The following is a 12,226-nucleotide window of genomic DNA, read 5'->3' as shown; positions in this document are numbered from 1 at the left end:
TATCTTAGACATGATATAAACTTGGTACGTTCACTACCTTGCATATACATCACCCTCCAAATACATTAAACACATAGCAATCAAGTCATCCTAGGGGTTTCCTCTTATCCAAGAGACTTACCTCTTTCCCGGGCTAGCTTTAACCATAAATCACGTCAAAATCTTGTTCTAGCCCTCCAATCATGCAAATCCAACACTACAACAAATATGGCCTAATGGCACACTAATTTTAGACAACGCTTGAAAAGTGTGACCAAAAATATATTTGGGCACGCTTTCAAGGGGTGGCCTTTGTATAGAACTTTTGGCTACGGAAAACTTGGCCACACTTGTAAAGTGTGATCTTTATTTTATTAGGCTACACTTATTAAACTTTGCTAAATCATAAAATAATTAACAACAATTACTTGTATATATGGCTATACTTTTAAGTGTGCTCTTTTTTTATTCTAAAAGCAACACTTTATAAGTGTGCTCTAAAAGTCCAATAAATTTTTTGGCTAAAATGTTCCGTCCAATATTATAAGTATCTCTTAAGTGAAATATTTTTTCCCAATTTCAAAAGGGCAAAAGATCTCGCGCCTCCCTAAAATCTCTATGGATATATTAGTTTAGGGTTTCTTGCTTCAGCACCTCTGATGAATCTGCGGAAGTGTTTCTACACCTTCTTAGGTAGTGTTTCTGCACCTTTTCACCCTCCTTTGAGTAGTGTTCCTCTGTAATCACTATCAAAAGAAAATGTTTGCTTTAAATTATGGTTCTTTTTTTTCCAAACACATCGAAGAAATTATTAAAGTTAGAGAAACGAGAATTCTTTTGCATTTGTCTTATTGTAGTGTGGGCCAAAAAAATGGATAGATATGGTAGAAGAGGTGGCCTCAATTTCAGGTTGCTGCTCTTCTACTTCAATGTTTACCATCTTATGGTCTCCAATTGCTGTAATTTCCTATATTCTAAACAGTATTAATATTTTTGTTGTTACTCCTGCTATCTAATTTGATACTTATTCCAGAAAAGAATGAACGCATAAATTATTTATTGCTTTGTTTGTCCCAAAGATTAGTAATTTATTTCAAAACCCTAGCTGATTTGTGAGCCTAATTCTAGCAGAAACAACCCTAGCTGCGCACAGTATGTTCTTTCTTCTTTGACTACAAGTATATATGGCTTCAGGGTACTCACAAATTTCATATTTTTCTTGCTCTACACCTTCGCACCAGCTTACGTCATTTTCTTTTTTGGGTACTCACAAATGTCATTTTTTTTCTTGTTTCTACGTATAGAAAGGTCTTAAGTAGATTCATTTTAGCAGTCTCATGAATAATTTTTTTTATGTTCCCTCTTTTAGTAATTATTGTGTTTTCTGTTCCTTTTCATGTCAAATTTCTAAATGTACAGATACCCAAGTTGCAATAGTAAGTCATGTTGCAAGGTAAGATCTTATCTTCTTAGATTCTTTAGATGTTCTTCAATTTTGGTATGTGTGGATATCTTGTTTTCTGGTGCAAATTGACAAGGTTAATGGTATATCTTTTTGTTGCTTTGATTTCCTTTGATTATGTGCTACTTGATTGATTTTAAGCTTTCCATATCAATTATTGTTGATTGAAAAACATCTCTGAGAGTTTCACTGGTATGGTGGCTACATTCAAGCATAAAACCTGTTCCATTTCTATATTATGTAATATCTTGTACTTTAGTGATCTTCTGTAAAACATATGTATCTCTCACAGGGCAGCTTAAGATTTATTGGGAGAAGATCAACATTACTTCATGTGAATAAAAGATACATTGGATAGGAGTTAGTGATGTATTCGAATAATTTGGTACATTTTATATTCTGAATTCTGATTTGGAGTATAGATCATCTGCGTCATCCCAAAGTTAGCATGTTTCAGCTAGCAGAAACTAGTGCCACTTAGACAAATGATTTCTGATACCTACTTTAAACATAGGAAACACGTGTACAAGCTCAATTTGCTCTTGTATTTCATGGTTACTATTGTGATGTGAACATTAGAACTTCCAAAACTCATTTTCTTCGGATAAACACTTGGTATAAAGTTGCAGTTTGAAAAAAGTGCAGTCTTTTGTTGAGAAATTGTGTTTTGCTTCTGTTTCACTTAAGAAAAAATTTAACTGCAACTATATTATTCATTGGGAGCTAGCTTTAGTTTAGAACTCCAGTAGTTTGTAATAAATTGGGTGAAATTTACCATTAACCCATTGATTTGCTAAACTTTGAGTTGCTTGAACAGTGTACTTGGAGCTCCAAAATAAAATTTTGGTGAAACAGAAACTTTCCAGGTCTTGTATAGTTGTGCTATCAGCCAATTGGCTTTTATAATTCATACAAGTCCATCTTTCTTTTTCGTTATACTATGTGATTGATTGTGAGCATGTATTTCACATTAGTTTTAGTCACTTAACTAGAGAAAAAATGTGATATATTTTTCGTCAATTGGTAAACAACCTTAGAATGAATATTTAAGATATATACTAAGGTGTGTCGGATTCAACCTTCCTTCATCTATTGATGCAGGCAGTGCATGATTTTGAGAGGCTAAAATCATCTATATTCTTCTGGTTGAGGTCATCCTCCGAGTCTTGAAAAGGTATTTAACTTACAAGAACATGCTTTTCTAAAAATTTAATTTTGCAATATCGAAACAATGTAAAGTTTACTTAATTCTCAATTTTCCTTAGTCTAAGGTTGCCTCGCCCGGAAGAAAATGTCTTCTTCATGGCATTATATTTTTGCTTATGAAGATATTCTTGCAAATTTTTGTCCCCTCACTTGAAAAATATGATGAGCATTTAGCTAAAATAGCTAGCTGATTCTCTCTTGCTCTGTTATGAGCTCTTTTGAAGATATTTCGTTGGTGATTATTAGCTTCTTTTATAGATAAAGCAAGGGATGCTCTAGCATTAGGTTTAGCCTTTTCTTATTTCAAACTTTTACTATAGATTTGACAAATATAAATATTACTTTCCTCCAACATAATAGACTAAAATTCGGGTAAGATATGTCTGAACCTTAAGATTGACAACACCTAAATTATGCACTCTCTTTATCGCTTAGTGTTTACTCCGGATTTTTGAAAGAGTTTAACTTATTTTATACTCGTGCTACTCGCCTATGGTGATTCTTTCTCACTTTTCTCACAATTTGTTTTCTGATTCCAATTGAAGATGTTGAAGTTGTTAGTAATATTAGGGGTGGGAATCGGCCGGTTCGGTTCGGTTTTGAATATTATCGGTTTTGCCTATCGGTTATCGGTTTACAAATATCATAACCCGATAACCAAACCGATAAGATATTGGTTATCGGTTATCGGTTAATCGGTTATTGATCATTATCGGTTCGGTTATCGGTTTACCCGATAAGGTAAAACTAAAACTAAGAGTGCTGATTGCTGAACGCTGAATATTACCTAAAATTAAGAGTGTTGAACGCTAATATTTGTACAAAGTAAATTTTGTACAAAGTTTACTGGAAGCTGCTATATATGACACTTCAAGCTAAACTACAGCTGAGTAACAAGAATCAAACTACAGCTGCTATATTGAACACATAAAACGACACATAAAAAAAAATATGATAACAGAAAACTGCACACAAAGCTGCACATAAAACTAACATTTCTCACAATAATTTCAGTTTAAAGTTAAACTTCTCACTGAATAATTTCAGCACACAAAGCTGTACATTTTTTGCCTCAAACTAAACATACCCAGTACGGCAGTACCTCAATTGCCTGTGCATACAAAATGCAAATAGCTCAAATTCCAATCTAACAAAAATAGGAGATAAAAAGATCCCAACTTTCACAACCCAAAAACAGATGTATATACAGTAATGTCCAAACTCCAAAGTAATAGTTCAAACACATTAATAACAATGCAAAGTAGTATCAACCTTAGGATTAACAAGTCCAATTGTCCAAAGTCCAAACATAATACATAAAACAAGATGACAATAACTACATCTTACTTTCCACCATCCATCATCACCTTCTTCAATCCTTTCATAGTGACTCCAAACATGTGAGATAGCTTTGAGACCACAAAGTCGAGGCATGGTTACACCTATTAAACATAACAAGAAAATATATTAAGCAAGTAATATTTGTAATCATACTATGTATAACATATAAGTTGAATAATTAACTTACCAAAGTTTTAACTTACAACTATCTAAGATTCTACATATCATCATCGCAGGGTTCGTTTCCAAGATTGGCAAAATCTATGATAATATATATTAACAAGTCAAACAACAAAAATATTAAATAAACTATTTATAAAAATAATATACAATCAAACAAAATAAAATATTGCTACCTTGTTCTAGTTGCTCGAGAACATCTAAATCTTCCTCAACACTTACAGGTAATGGCTCACTTCGAAGCCAATCTTGAAGGCACAAGAGAACTTCCACCAATTTAGGAGTCAATGAACTCCTAAATGAATCAAGAATACGTCCTCCAGTGCTAAATGCACATTCAGATGCAACACTTGAAATAGGAATAGATAATACATCCCGAGCCATCTCAGCAAGAATGGGGAATCTAGGTGAGTTTACTTTCCACCAAAGCAATATATTACCGTCTGCTATTTCATTTTCAACTTCTTCTGTTAGATATTTTTCCAATTCTGATTTAGAATCTGAACCTCCAATCCCAGCTTTATGTCTTTTTAATTCTTCAAAGAAAGAACCAAAAGATCCATTTGAAGTTTCCATTGTGTCCAATGAAGAGTTAGATAAACATGAAGAGGGACGACAAACTTTATCTTTTGAATAAGACTTTACATACTCATTAAACAATGAAGTCATGTATGTATGTACTCCCTTCGCGATAATTGGCCCTTTCTCTTCGAACATCTTCGCAAGTGCAAAACTAACAGAATCAAACTTGTACCGAGGATCCAAAACACATGAAATGAAAATCATTTTGTTCATTTTTTCTGGATCACCCCAATACTTATCAAATTTCTCCTTCATCTTCTTTGCCATTAAACCCAACAAAACATCTTCATTTAATATCAATTGTTTCAAGTAAACAGCAACTTCACAAATTTCAAGAAAATGATGATTTGATGTAACATAAAGTGAGCCAGATACCTTTACAGTAAGCTTATAAAAGATTTCAAGAAATTTTGTCAATTTCTTTACATCCTCCCAATCACTACTCAAAAGTGTACCTGCAGGACTTCCATTTACAATATCAACAAACTCAAGATGATGTGACAAGCCAATATCATGATCAACATATTCTAAAATTGCACTCTCATATTCAATAGCCCTGTTCAACATTAAGCATGTAGAATTCCACCTTGTAGGAACATCCAAACATAAAGATTTCCTAACTAGATTTCCTTCATCACAACATTCCTGAAACTTTTTCCACCTAGCAGGAGACTGCCTGATATATCTCACTGCTTGCCTAATACGTTCAATAGACACAATTGATTCTTTTATACCATCCTGAACAACAAGATTCATAATATGAGCCATACACCTCACGTGAATGTGCTTACCATTCATAGAATTGGTCCCCCATTTAGTTAACTTCTTAGAAAGCTCCTTCACCGTCACATCATTTGAACTAGCATTATCAACTGTGACAGTGAAAAATCTTTTGTAACCCCCACTCTTTCAAACAATTAACAATACTATTTGCCATATCTTCCCCCCTATGACTAGAAATTGGACAAAAGTTGACAATTCTTTTATGCATTTTCCATTCACTATCAATCCAATGAACAGTAATACACATATAATTTATTCGTTGTAAGGAAGTCCAAGTATCAGTGGTAAGGCAAACTCTCTGATCTTTAAAAAGCTTCACCAACTTACGTTTTTCATCATTGAAAAGATCAAAACAGTCCCGAGTCATAGTTCTACGTGAAGGAATTCGAAAAAAAGGTTGTGCAACTTTCATAAAATTCATAAAACCTTCCTTTTCAACAAAGCTGAAAGGAAGTTCATCAACGATCACCATACGACACAAAGCCTTCCTACATTGTTCTTGATCAAATTTCCAAGGAACAACAGCTACATCACCCTTATTACCCCCCGGAATAGGGTTAAAGCCTAGTTTTGATTGACTTTTTGCAACATCTAAAGGCATTTTTAAACACTTGGCCATATGTGTAAGGAGTGATTTCGTACCATTATCTTTTGAATCGGCAAAATATTCTCTTTTGCAATGTTTACAAACACCCTTTTGATTTTCTTCCGGATCAATAATTTGGTCGAAATATTCCCATGCAACAGACCTCTTTTTTCTTTGTTTTTTTGCTTTCGATTGAACTGATTGAGATTGTGATGTGGCATTTGAATTAGAAGCTCCACTTTCACCAATCACCTTATCAATCATGATATTTTCAGCCATGTTTTTGTGTCACTGTGAATTTGATTTAAAAGAAATCAAGCAGCGAGACAACAAAATCTTAAAATGAAACACATATAACTACATATTTAGCTTAAAATCTAAAATGAAACACATATTTTAAGCAACAAAGCTTAATTGATTTGGTATGTTGGGGTTCCAATCTCAAAGAGATAAGTAACATAGCACCGTTAATAGCATGGGATCTGGTTACTGGTATGTAGACAGGACACAATTTGCACAATATGTGATAGTGCACCTGAGACAATTGAACATTTGTTCTTTGAATGCCAATTCTCTAGAGCTTGTTTGCAGGTTATTGTAAACTGGTTAAACATTGGAATACAGAACACTACATTACTCAGTCTAAGGCTCTAAGCAGCAACTATCAAGCAGAAAGGAAAAAGGAAATCAGTGCAACACCAAATTTTCAGGATGTTACCCACTAAATTTGCATGATGTTATAGTATAAATCAGTATAGTATGAAAAAGGAAACCAAACAATCAGTGTAGTATAAATTCAAGAAACCAAACATTTTAGGGAAACTAAGACCAATCAGTCTTAGTTTGGTCCTGCTTCTGCGTCCTTTCGATTTCCCATTTAGCTAACTTCTTTTGTAACCCCCACTCTTTCGAGCTTCATAAAAAAGGAAAATATGCAAAAATTGATTTCTAAGATACCAAACTAAGACGAATTCAGAAATGGGATATGAAACACTAACCTTAGTGCAACGCTCTGCCGGAAAAAGATATAGAAAACTGAGTTTTGACGGGCTCAGTCGTGTGGGCGTGACTGCGTGAGTCATGAGGCAGAGAACTGGTGAGGGCTTCACTGCTTCAGCCGTGTGGCCGGTGGAGGACTGACAGAGAACTGGGTGAGGACTGTGGACTAAGGGCTTGACTGACTGACTGAGCCTCAGTGTTTTGTTACTGAAGGACTTTTCCGCCTTAGAAATGAAGGACTCTATACTTCATGCCTGATGCCACTGAGGGCTTGAGCACTGAGGGCTTGAGCTTAACTTGTCACTGAGGGCTTGAGCTTAACTGAGGAGTGAGGAGTCCTGCAGGTATACTAGTAAAGGAAAGGAAAGGAAAGGAGTTAGTGAGGCTGTGAGGAGGCGGACAGACTAATGAAAATGAAACCCTAGTATTACTAGACTAAAGGGTATACTAGTAAATTAGTAAACCCTTATTGGGTTATCGGTTTACCCAATAACAGATTTGATAAACCGAGCCCGAACCGATAACCCAATAAGAAATTTTTTTTAACCCGTTACCGAACCATTAGCCCAATAACCCAATACCGATAACCCAATAAGTAATTAACGGTTCGGGTTATCGGTTTTACCCGATATATGCCCACCCCTAAGTAATATTGTTGACTGCATTAACTCCATACATATAGTTAAAGGAGCTTGTAATCAAAGTTACTTCTAATCCAACACTTATGTGTTGTTGTAATGAAATATCTTGACGAAAAAAAAGGTTGTTGTACCTTTTACATTATAGTTTATGTCAGATTTTTGTTAGTTTTTAGTAAGACAAATGTTGCTTTAACCCGCTCATATTATATATGTATTTCTTTGTAATTTCTAATTTCATCTTAAATGTGTAGAAAAATGCAGGTGATCCAATTGGAAATGTTGGCCACAAGTCCAATTTAATCTATTGAAGTGAATGATGAAGACTTTTTCAATAATTGTGATATTTATTTTCATCTATGTGAATACATTCGGTTTTTTATAGTTTGTTGCTAGTTCACATCTTGAAACAAAGCTTTATTAATGTGTAGTACATGAAATATATTTCTGCTTTGAAGTTCAGTGGAATTGTTGTTTTTTTCTTTTGGTTATTTGTTGTGTAATTTAATGCTTGAGATCCTAATGTATATGCTTGAATAAATGTGATTACAACATTTATGTAAAAACATATAACTTTTCAGTTACAAAATTGTGGTTCACATAAATATTATTTAAAAAGAATTGGAATTACCTATTCAAGATTTGCCACACTTCAAAAGTGTAGCCTAATGGATATCAAAGTCCACACCTCATAGGTGTAGCTTTAGCACATGAAAAATGTTGTCGTATCAGATAATACAAGCGTGTCCTTTGTATCTTATTGGCAACGCTTTTGAAGTGTGGCTTCTAAAGCTACGTCCAAAAAGCGTGGTCTCAGGGAATAGGTTACGGTACTTTAGGCCACCCCTGGAAAGCATTGCGTATAGTTGAAAAGTGTGGCTTTTGATTAAATGCCATACTTTTTGACAGTTCAGGCCACACTTTTTTGGGGTGGCTACATACCTAAAATGTTGTAGTGCAATCCCAACATCATCCAAGAAAGTCAAATAATGTTATAGAAAGCGATCCCAAACCATAAAGCTTCGATCTTTGATAAATTCCTAAAATGTCAACAAAATTCAACTCAAGCTTGCATGCCGAAAATCTGAAACCAATACCAAAATCAGATGACTCATAACCTAGCGAGTCTAAATATATAATTAATTTCCAAATTCGGGTCTAAATCGATCTTCAAAATCTTAAAATACACTCTCTTAAAGTGTAGACAAAAACTCCAAATCTTCCTTCAAAATCCCATGATTAAAGTGAATAAATTCATGGAAATTTAAGATAAATAGCCAAATACAAGTGAGATTACTTACCCACAAAGTAGTGATGAAAATCACCTCAAAAGTCGCCTCTTACCTTGCTCCAAATCTCAAAATAGTGAAAATAAGTCAAATCCTTGAACTATAACATTCTGCCAAACAATATAATCCCCTAGGCGACACAAGTACATGAGAAACTACTAAATAAGTACACGTCTGAATATATGATCAAAACTATCTGTGATAACGAAAATAGACAGGAGATAATAAAAAGACAGGGACTTGGGCACTGCGAAATAAATTCATGAGGTGCAACTCACCCTGAATTTGTGAGTGCCTAGGCTCACCAAGAGGCTCCAGTAGTACCCACCTGAGTATCTGTACAAAATATATATGCAGAAGTGTAATATGAGTACACCACAGTCGGTACCCAATAAGTATCAAGTCCAACCTTGAAGAAGTAGTGGCAAGGCTATAGACATCAAGATACTTACGACACATATATAATAGCAAACTCTCCAGGTATCAAAGATATGAAACAGTTGAAAGATATAGAGCATGCTTTTTCAATTCAAGAGATAATCATAATGCTGCTTAGATATTATATTTAACGATCGCATACTTCAACCAACGGAACATATATATGTGACATGCAACAGTTGGCATTTAAATGAATGTTTCTCAATAAATCGAGGATGTCTATGCATGCTCAAGACTTTATGTCTTACCATAACCAGTACAAGATTCATGTATCATGATACACAATTCATGTATCACTGAAGCCCAATATGAAAGTCATGTATCGACCCGAAGCACAATCCATATATCGACCACGCTCACAGGACCCAAAGTAATATGGATAATCTCCTGACTCCGAGAGGACAGATCCTTATCCAAGTGCAAAAGGAGCTTGATTGCTCACTCATAAATCGAATATCCGTTCATCATATACTGAACCCATAAATTTCAAATCCTGGCTCCACATATATGCATAGTTGTTTATTAATAATAAACAATGAGAGTAATCACTCTTCACCTTGAACAAGGTTGTTCCATTTGTTTAATTGATTGACTACCTTATAAGTCCTTATTAAGTATATGTGAATAATACAAAGCTTGGTATACAATTAATAGTAATACAATAATATTAGAATTTTTATACGACAAATAATAATACAAGAACGGTTAATCAATAAGTAGTACTCCCTCCGTTCCAGTTTATGTGAACTTATTTCCTTTTTGGTCCATTCCAAAAAGAAAGACCCCTTTCTAAATTTGAAAACAATTTAGCTTAAATTTCCAATTCTACCCTTAATGAAAAGCTTTTATAACCACACAAATACTCTGGATCCCTTTTTGACTTGTTTAGAATCACAAATTCAGAAAGTCTTTATATTTTTTTAAACTCCGTGCCCAGTCAAACAGGTTCACATAAATTGGAACAGAGGGAGTAATTAAGATATGATATTCCTAATTGCAATATCAAAATGAAAGATTAGTTTTCCTAATTAGTATAAATGTGGAAATTTTAGTTTAAATAGAAAAATTCAAATTAAAAACTATTAAGATTCAATACTATCATCATTTTTAACTTTATTATACAAATTAAGCTGTTATTTTAAGTATTTTTGACTTTATCAAACATACTATTATCTATTATGGCTAATACATGTGATTGTATTCTGCATTTTATCTCATATAAAACAGTATATAAATTTTCCGCAAGTTATGCGGATATTGTTGCGGAAGCCAAATGTATATAGTGTGAATAAGTCACAACTACTATACCAAAAATTATGACAGCCACCAAATAATAAATAAGACAATAAAACAACAATAAAGGGAACACCAGAATTTACGAGGTTCGGCTAATTTTGCCTACTCCTCGGACACAACCAATATTTTATTTCACTCCAAAATACAAGTGAAATAATACTAAAGAGAGAAGATACAAATGCCTTAAACAGATGAGAAGGCAAATGAGAGGTGTGTTTAAATCCTAAACATTAGGTCTTCTTTTATAGGGAAAATTTCCCAACCAAATGACTAACCCACCGATGTGGGACTTTGCCAAATTCAACAAATCTCCACCTTGGCAAAATTCCACATCTTCAATCTTCTCTCAATAACAAATTTTGGTTGTGTCTTCATCTTCAATCTTCAGTGTTCAACAATGTTGATCAAATCCAAACAATGTTGAAACTTGACCGCAGTCACCACTTTTGTCAGCATATCAGCAGGATTCTCTGTAGTATGAATTTTCTTCATCGTGACTCCACCTTCTTCTATGATTTCTCGTACAAAATGATACCGAACATCAATGTGCTTCGTCCTTGCATGATAAACTTGGTTCTTCGCTAATTGAATAACACTTTGACTATCACAAAAAATTGTGATACCTTTTTGTTCAACACCAAGCTCCTTTAGCAATCCTTGAAGCCAAATTGCCTCCTTCACAGCCTCTGTAATAGCCATATACTCTGCCTCTGTTGTAGACAAAGCAACTGTTGACTGCAAAGTAGACTTCCAACTAACTGGTGCCTTTGCAAAAGTAAACACATAACCAGTAGTTGATCTTCGTTTGTCTAGATCACCCGCAAAATCTGAGTCACAATATCCAATTACAGACTGATTATCTTCCTGCTCAAAAACTAACCCGACATCTAGAGTATTATGAATATACCGTAGAATCCACTTCACAACTTGCCAATGCTCCTTTCCTGGATTATGCATATATCTGCTAATAACTCCAACAACTTGTGAAATATCAGGTCTCGTACAGACCATTGCATACATCAAGCTACCAACAACATTTGCGTATGGTACCTTTGACATATACTCTCGTTCAACTTCATCCTTTGGCGACATAGTAGTACTCAGCTTAAAATGGGGAGCAAGTGGAGTACTAACTGGCTTAGTCTTGTCATCTATGCCAAAACGTTAAAGTACTCTCTTCAAATATTCCTTTTGAGATAAACAGAGTTTCTTTGAACGTCTATCTCTTATTATCTCCATGCCAAGAATTTTCTTTGCCTCACCTAGATCCTTCATCTCGAACTTCTTCTTCAGTTGAATCTTCAACTTATCAATTTCTTCCGAATTCTTGGAAGCTATCAACATATCATCAACATATAGGAGAAGATATACAAAGGAACCATCTTTAAGCTTGCGCAAATACACACAATGATCGTATTTGCTTCTCTTGTACCCTTGCCGCAACATA

At 34.4% G+C, this 12,226-nt stretch overlaps 1 long non-coding RNA gene across 1 annotated transcript; it reads left to right on the top strand.

Moving 5' to 3' along the window:
• Positions 1 to 541: 541 nt before the first annotated feature.
• On the top strand, positions 542 to 8,321 carry LOC107807946 (uncharacterized). The gene is made up of 4 exons (XR_012696651.1): positions 542 to 672; positions 1,399 to 1,432; positions 2,543 to 2,615; positions 8,011 to 8,321. It is a non-coding gene; the product is annotated as an uncharacterized LOC107807946 (long non-coding RNA).
• The last annotated feature ends 3,905 nt before the right edge of the window (positions 8,322 to 12,226 follow it).

The sequence above is a fragment of the Nicotiana tabacum genome, chromosome 11, assembly GCF_000715075.1.
Source record: "Nicotiana tabacum cultivar K326 chromosome 11, ASM71507v2, whole genome shotgun sequence".
Lineage (NCBI taxonomy): Eukaryota > Viridiplantae > Streptophyta > Magnoliopsida > Solanales > Solanaceae > Nicotiana > Nicotiana tabacum.
This window is presented reverse-complemented; position numbering and strand designations above follow the sequence as displayed.